Genomic DNA, 8,882 nt, shown 5'->3' on the forward strand with positions numbered 1-8,882 from the left:
AGAAAAAGAAAATATAAACATTATTCAAAAGCAAAAGAAAAGTTCCCTAAAAAATCCTTACAAGATAAACCATCTTTTAAGAAAAGGGGAAAAAGGAAAATCCCTGTCGATTATAATTGTGGCAAGGTTGGCCATTATAAATGTAGGGTTCAAAAAAAATTTAACTTTTTAGAAATAGATGACAATATCAAATAGCAATTATTTGAGATACTCCAGATTGAGGATGAGGCCCCTGATTCCACTGAATCAGAAGAAGAATGCTAATTGGGGTGATTAATGATGAGGATATCATTATCAGTAGTTTTGATGCGGACTCTGATAGTGAAGATAGCCCAGAGAAAGAAAAGGAAAATTGCCAATGTGATTTTTACAAGGCAATAAGGAATATGAACGGGTTAATCATTAATACCCTCACCAAATAAGAAGACCTAATCATAGACCTCATTAACAAAATACATGATCCAGAAGCTAAAAAAGAAGCCCTAATCCAATACATCAATATGTCCAAAGCCCCTTCTAGAAAACCTAAGTCTTCTCTTGTCCCAACAAAAGAAGATTATAGTTTTCAAGATATTTTGAAAAGGGTACGAAATAAAACATGTATAAAAAAGGAACCTTCAATATCTGAACTGAAATATGAAATCAATGAAGTCAGAAATTAGTTGATAGCTCTGAAATCTAGGATACAAATCTTAGAATTAACCCAGAATCCTATCAACGAAGCAATTGCAGAAGAAAATATAGAAGACGAATTTGATAACATGCTCATTGAGTATAATATTCCACTTGAGGTTGAAGATACTCTTCCTAAACCTGAAACCTCTAAAGACGAAATGAATGTAATTGAAAAGGTCCAAAATTGTAAATATGTAAATCTTATAGACAAAATTATAACTCAAAAATGGTTTACAAATATCAAAATCGTAGTCCAAAAGGAATACAGCTTCCAAACCACCGCCCTGATTGATTCAGAAGCAGACCTAAACTGTATTAATGATGGGTCAGTACCAACTAAATACTTCAGCAAGACTACCCAAATCCTTAACACTGCAGACGACAGTAAAATCCTAATAAATTATAAATTAACTAATACTGCAGTATGTAATAATGGTGTTTGCTTCAATTTTCCCTTCATCATGGTAAAAGGTTTAAGTCAACCTGTTATTTTAGGAACTCCATTTCTAAATATGCTCTATCCAATCACGATTGATGATACAGGAATAGAAGCAAGTATTGAGGGGCATAAGGTCAAATTTACCTTTATAGAAAAGCCAGGAGGCCAGGAAATCAATAATGATAAAAATAAAATTTCTTTTAAAGAAAACTTTTTATATCATTTGAGAGAAGAAATAAAATATGAAAACATTGATGAGAAATTATCTCTTCCAAAATATCAAGATAAAATTAAATCTCTAAAAAATAATATGGAAAGAGATATATGTGCAAATATCCCCAATGCTTTTTGGGATAGAAGCAATATATAGTTGAACTCCCATATGAACCAGATTTTCGAGAAGGCAAAATACCTACTAAAGCCAGGCCTATTCAAATAAATAATAGGTTACTTGAAATTTGCAAAAAATAAATAAAAGAATCGCTAGATAAAAAATTGATTCGAAAAAGTTCTTTACCATAGAGCTGTTCGGCCTTTTATGTTGAAAAGGCTCTGAAACAGAAAGAGGGGCTCCAAGATTGGTTATAAATTACAAACCATTTAACAAAGTTTTAAGGTGGATTTGATATCCAATACCAAATAAGAGAGATCTTTTGGATAGAGTAGTCAATGCCTGTATATTCTCAAAATTTGATCTTAAATCAGGTTATTGGCAAATACAAACTACCGAAAAAAATAAATACAAAACCACCTTTAATGTCCCATTTGGACAATTCGAATGAAATGTTATGTCATTTGGATTAAAAAATGCACCATCAGAATCTCAAAACATTATGAATGAAATATTTAATTCCTATACCAAATTCATGATAGTTTATATTGATGATGTACTTGTTTTTTTTTAATCACTTGATCAACATTGGAAACATTTAAGTATGTTTATCACAGCAACTAAAAATTCTGGTCTTGTTGTTTCGGCAAGAAAAATAAATCTTTGCCAGACAAAAATGAGGTTTTTGGGGCACAATATTTTCCAGGGAAGGATTGTTCCAATTTTATATATATATATATATATATATATATATATATATATATATATATATATATATATATATATATATATATATATATATATATATATATATATATATCTATATATATATATATAAGCATATACAAAACGTTTATAGGTGAAGTTCTACAGTACTTCATCACACGGTCACAATTTTCAGTTGTATTTGAATTTTTATAATTTTTGTACTAATCAGATTTATCTGAAATTTAGGGCGTGTGTACATATGATCAAGTTGCACCAAAATAAAATATTAAAAAAAATAATAGTCATAAAATATTTGACACAAAATTACCCCTGAAACTTTATAGGGGTATTTTACATAATATTTATCATTCGAATTATTTGTTTTGTATTTTACATAATATTCGTCATTTTATTATACCACTGTTTTTTTTACTAATTATTTGTTTTATATTTTTTTCAAGTAGTGGACAACGACATCACTGATGGATATTTTTATAAGAAAATAGTGGTATTCTATTAGTAGTTAAAAACAATTAATGCATCTTGTGGGTGATGCCATACACATATCAGTGATGTCATTGTCTACTATTGTTAATAAATACTTTTATTTCTATTAGGAATTTTTAGTTTACTATTGACTAATTACTTAAAATATCCCTAAACAAAAAGTTATTATACTATAGGATAAGGGTATCTAAATGTCTTAAAATGTTGCGCACTTTAAGGGTCTACACCACAAGCGGTGTAGCCAAACAAAATCCTATATATATATTGAAAAAGTCTTACCAACGCCTATAGGCAAAAATGAACAGTGATTTCACCTACCCTCATCACCGTCCAAAGTTCATTGCACAGTCTCGATTGTCCGATAGTGTTTTATTTTTCATTTTTTTTCTATAAATCGGAATGACCTGAAATTTAGAACGTATGTACATCTTAGTGAGGAGCACCTAATAAAAATATAAAAAAATAATTCGTAAAACAAATTGATCAAAGTACTCCCGAAACTTTTTTAGGGTATTTTGGCCAATTTTTTTCATGTAAAATATATTTTATATATTTTTTGTAGATTCACCTATTTTTTATGAACACATGCTCCAAATTTCAGGTTATTCCGATTTGTAAAAAACAAATGAAAAATAAAACACTACGGGACAATCGTGACCGTGCGATGAAATTTGGACGATGATGAGGGTAGACAAAATCACTGTTCATTTTCGTCTATAGGCGTTTTGTTGTATCTTCCTATATATATATATGAACAATTGTTTCATGCGGGCAAGAACGCATTTGTACAATATGTCATCCAGATGTATAAAGCATTCATCTTAAAGATTGATGCAAATAGATGGTCCATCTAAAAACAATTATAACTAACGTTCCAAATATTTTTTTAAATATAATTATTATTTTTAGTTTTCATTATTTATTTATTTATTCATATTCATGATCTCCATGTTAAATATTATATATTCTCTAAAAATTAGGATCAAATTACATTTAAAAATATATATTTACTGCCAAACCCGCATTTGTACATGTGCGGGCTTGGCCACATTCTAACTATATATATATATGAAAGGTTTCTATACCTATAGCATAGAAGATCTATGCTTCCCCTACCATCCAACCATCCAGTTTTGATCAAGAGAGCCACTCACCGTTTGATCTTAGATCCGACGTCTCAAAGTAATTTATTTTTAGTTTTTTTATTACAAATTGTATGAATATGAAAGTTGGGACGTGCCATCTTCTCATTGGGGCGTACCTATAAAAAGTATTAAAAATAATTTTTCGATAAAGTATAATGATCAAAATACCCTTTGAAACTTTCAAGCGTATTTTGGTTATTTTATTTTATTGAAAGTAGCTTTTTTGTATTTTTTGCTAGTGCGAGTTTAATAGAGGATTGGACGTCCAAAATTTGGTGTCAAAATAGTTTATAAAAAAAATAAAAATAAAATAGTGTAGAGATGTGACATTATGATTAGGGCAATCTTTGCCCTCCATTCAGAATAGACGGTTGGATAAGGGGAAGTATATAAGTTTTATGCTGTAGGGGAAGCATAGAAAGCTTGCTATATATATATATATATATATATATATATATATATATATATATATATATATATATATATATATATATATATATATATATATATATATATATATATGCAATGATCTAATTCATGTTTGAGGTATTTGTATGATCCAAAATTTTACACACACACTCTTCATCTTAATAATCAATACAAAAAAAAATCAATTTGAACCTTAGATATGGTCAAAATGATTCCCCTCCAACAATGAATCTAGATCTTTCATTTGGTGAATAATAAGATCTAGCCTTTATAAACTCAAAATCATTTTTCATCTAATGATAATAAAGCCATCTAAAAAAATTGGAAAAAAAAAATCTTTTTAAGGCCTAGATCTAAGCATATTATCAAAATGGACGGCCTATGTTAATTGGTCTAAAAAAATATTTCTAAGTTGCATTTTAGATTTTCTTTTTGTGATTGTTCATTAGAATGAAAAGAGCATGTATTTTAAAATTTGAATCAAACAAATAGCCCTAACATGGTTTTTGAAGATTGTTGTATTATATTATTATACAACGGTTGCATGAAATCACTGCCCATATATATATATATATATATATATATATATATATATATATATATATATATATATATATATATATATATATATATATATATATATATATATGAGCAATGATCCAATGCAACAGTTGTATCATAGTATAATGCAATGACACTTCTAAAAAACCATGTTTGTTGTATTTATATGATCCCAAATTTTGCACACACTCTCTCTTCATCTCAATCATCAATCCCCCCAAAAAAAAAAGTTCAATTTGAATCCTATATATGGTCAAAATGAGTCTCCTCCAAAAACGAATCTAAACAATTCATTATGCGAATTTCAAGATCTTAGCCTTTATAAACTCAAAATCATTTTTTCATTTTTTAACATTGTTCATCTAACGATAATAAAGTCATCCAAAAAAATTGGAAATGAAAAAATCCTTCTAAAATCTAAATCTAAGCATCTCATCAAAATGAACGGCCTATGTTAATTGGGCTAAAAAAATAATTTTTGAGTTGTGTTTTCAATTTTTTCTTTGCTTTGTGATTGTTCATTAGAATGAAAATAGTGTATATTTCAAATTTTGGATCAAACAAATGGTCATAAGATAATTTTTTAAGGTTGTTGCATCATATTACTAGACAACGGTTGCATGAAATCATTGCCCTATATATATATATATATACTCTACAATTGTTTTCGTATAGCAATTTGATGCAATTTTGAATAAACTTTATTCTGTCATATAAGGGAGGATATTCACTCTTCGCATTTCAAATAGTTTGTTAAAAAGCATCCCAAATGTAGGGTACAGTTGGCTGTGTCCTCCCTCTCATAAGTAATAAAACATTTGAGGTAGACTTTAACCTTGAGAAACCACACACCACCGATCTCCCATTGTTGGCATCACTCAGCTGCGGACGTGCTAGGGGACCGCTCAAGTCAGCTCGGAACTCTTAGGGGACCGGTCCGAGTCCCATTGAATTTGGGCGAGTTGGTAATGTTATCAAAAAAAGCAACCCCTGAATTCTATTTTCTTACGAGATTGTATACTGTAAGGCATTTTTATCCTTTTTTTTTGGACAATTCAGTGGAGAAGACAGCTCCGCATACTTTAAGGCCATTTTTTCCCTTTTTTTTTTGGATAATTCAGTGGAGAAGACATCCCCTATTTGTTTTTTCAAATGGTTTAGGAGTTAGTTTTCTTAAGTTATTAGTGGAGTGGTGTTAGTAGAAATAGAAACCACAACGTAGTGATTAAGGTGTGGGGGTGCTACCACCACGATCATTGTAGGGTAGGTGATCAGGGTGGCATAGTGCCTCAAATATAATGCCATTCACTAATATAAGGAGGTCACAATCATTGAAGGTGATTGCAAATATCTTTTGCATATTTTTCTGAGTCAGCCAATTCAACTCGACAATATAGCTCATTTTGACCCATTTTATAAACATTTCTCCTTCCAGGCTACAAATGATTTCAAATAGTTTAACTTTTGAGATTATTTCTCGAAAGGGTGAGGTTATATAAGGTGCCCTCCTCATATTGTAGAAGAAAGGCGCACCTCTAAATTTTGCTTGAACATTTTGTTATGGTGTCGGAAACCCTAATATGGCTTCAAAATCTACTTTTATTCCTAGTTATAAAATTAAAAATTTTAAAAATTGTATAGATCAATTACATCTATAAACTTTTGAAAATCTTGAAGACAGATAATCCAAATAACTTGTTACAACATGCACCATTTTTAAGACTCGAAATTTTTTAGTATCATACATCTCGAGGCTGAGATAATCGATGTATATTCCAACCTTGGTATTCTCTTCTAGAGGATTAGAGGTGCACCTTACTTCAATGGCATAAGATTGGCACCTTATATAAGATTTTCCTTTTTTCATAATGGAAAAGTTGTTTGGAATATAAGAAATTTTGATGAGATCATGATGAATGAGGAGAGAATTAAAAGCAAATTCCAACATACATTTTGGAGTTGGTTTTCAATCACAAAGAAAGTTGGCGTTGGAGTTGATTTTCAATCACAAAGAAAGTTGGCGTATCTCAGAAGCAGATATTTCGCTAAACTTAGTGAATTTGGTCAACGTATGTATTCCAAAGTCTCGACTAAAAGGTAGATGGGTTCCTCCTACGTTGGATTTACAAATTAAATTTTGATAGGAGCTCACTTAAAAACCCAAAAACCTACGAGAGTTGGAGTTCTTAGATATTTGGTTGGTCATGCGGTATTCTATTAGGCTGACCCATATGGAAGTACAAGGACTAATCAAATGGAACTCATCTCTCTTTTGCTAGGACTTGAGATTTATCAGGACAAGCAAATCAGAGGACACCAGATTGCGGAGGGATCTATACTCTTAATGTCATCAATTGATACAAGGAGGACCAAAAGACTACCCTGAAATTTAAGATCCATTTGGCTTCAAATCATGGATATAAGTGACTATTTGGAGCTCTCATTTAGACATGATTATAGAGAAACTAATGAGTTGGCTGATGACTTAGTCAAGCGGGGTGTGTCATTGCTAGGGTTATCTATTCGCGAGTTGATCTTCCTTTTATAGTTGCAATTTGGTAATTTTTTGGGAAAATTAAGTACATATCTGTTATAATTTGCGTTATTACAAAACTACCTAATAGTTTCCGTTATTACCTATCTATCCATTTTTTCATGTCATAACGAAAATTTAAAAAAAAGACAATTTTACCTTTTTTTGGTTGTTGAACAACCGAATTCACTCGATTTGCAGTTGTTCAACAACATAAATCAAGCCAATTTCGGTTTTTGAAAAATTGAAAATTTTAGATTGTTAAAGTGCCGAAATTCCATAGGTACTCCCCTTTTTTCGGTTGTTGAACAACCGAATTCAATGGATTTTCAGTTGTTCAACAACCTAAATCCTCTATACCCTTCTTCACCTACGCCTTATTCATCTTGTCCTTTTAAACTCTATAGCTAAGAGTTTAAACCCACCCAATGTAAGATATAGAGTGAGAATGGATAAACATAGGGGAGAGTCTCCTATGTTTATCCATTCTTTCTCTATACCTTACATTGGGAAGGTTTAAACGTTTATCCATTCTCTCTCCTATGTTTTTCCGTTCTCTCTCTATACCTTAGGGTTTAAACTTTTCCCTTATCCATTCTCTCTACAATGACTAATCTACGTGGATAAACATCGGGAAGAGTTTAAAGGAAAAAGATGAGCAAAGCGTGGTTAAAGAAGGGTATAGGGGTAAAGCGTTGTTAAAGAAAGCTATAGAGGATTTTGGTTGTTGAATAACCAAAAATCCATTGTATTTGGTTGTTCAACAACCGAAAAAATGGAGTACCTTTCGGTTCTTCAACAACTAAAAATTTTGAATTTTCGGTTTTTAAAAAACCGAAATTGGCTTGATGAAATACCAAAATTGACCTGATTTCGATAGTTAAACAACCGAAAATCCATTGAATTCGTTTGTTCAACAACCGAAAATCGAAAAAAGGTAAAAATATTTTTTTTTTTAAAATCTCGTTATGACATAAAAAAACGGACTGATAGATAATAACGGAAACTATTTGGTAATTTTGTAATAACGCAAACTATAACACGTAATTTGCCCTAATTTCTTTGATCAATAAAGGTTTTGACACTGTCCCCAAAAACAGAAAAAGAAAAAGTTTGTGAATCAAGGGACTCACTTCTATAATATCGTCCCCTAACGCATGTAACATCTATCTTAGAGATGGAAGTTAGAAAATGGCAGCCCCAGAAAAATTTTAAAATCAACAATGTTAATACTGTTGAAAAAAAAAAAGGTTTAAAATTTATTTTAAAGATTTAATTTTTTTGTTAGGTTCTTACTTACCATGGTTGAGATTTTCATTCCTTAAAATTTTAAGTCCAAAATCCATCTTTAAAATAGATTTTGGAGAGTGGCCTCATTTAAATGAATCAGCCGACTCATAGAAACCTTGTTCTTTCATAAATCCCTAACTATTTTTTATGGGCGTGATTTGTACGGGGCTAAAGTTCTAAACAATCAAAGTAACATGCACCTTCAAATAATGTCAAAAAATATTGCTGGGCTAAAGTTCTAAACAATCAAAGTAACATGCACCT

Source organism: Amborella trichopoda, chromosome 8, assembly GCF_054954075.1.
Source record: "Amborella trichopoda isolate Santa Cruz 75 chromosome 8, AtrichopodaSantaCruz75HAP2 v2.0, whole genome shotgun sequence".
In the NCBI taxonomy this organism is placed as follows: Eukaryota; Viridiplantae; Streptophyta; class Magnoliopsida; order Amborellales; family Amborellaceae; genus Amborella; species Amborella trichopoda.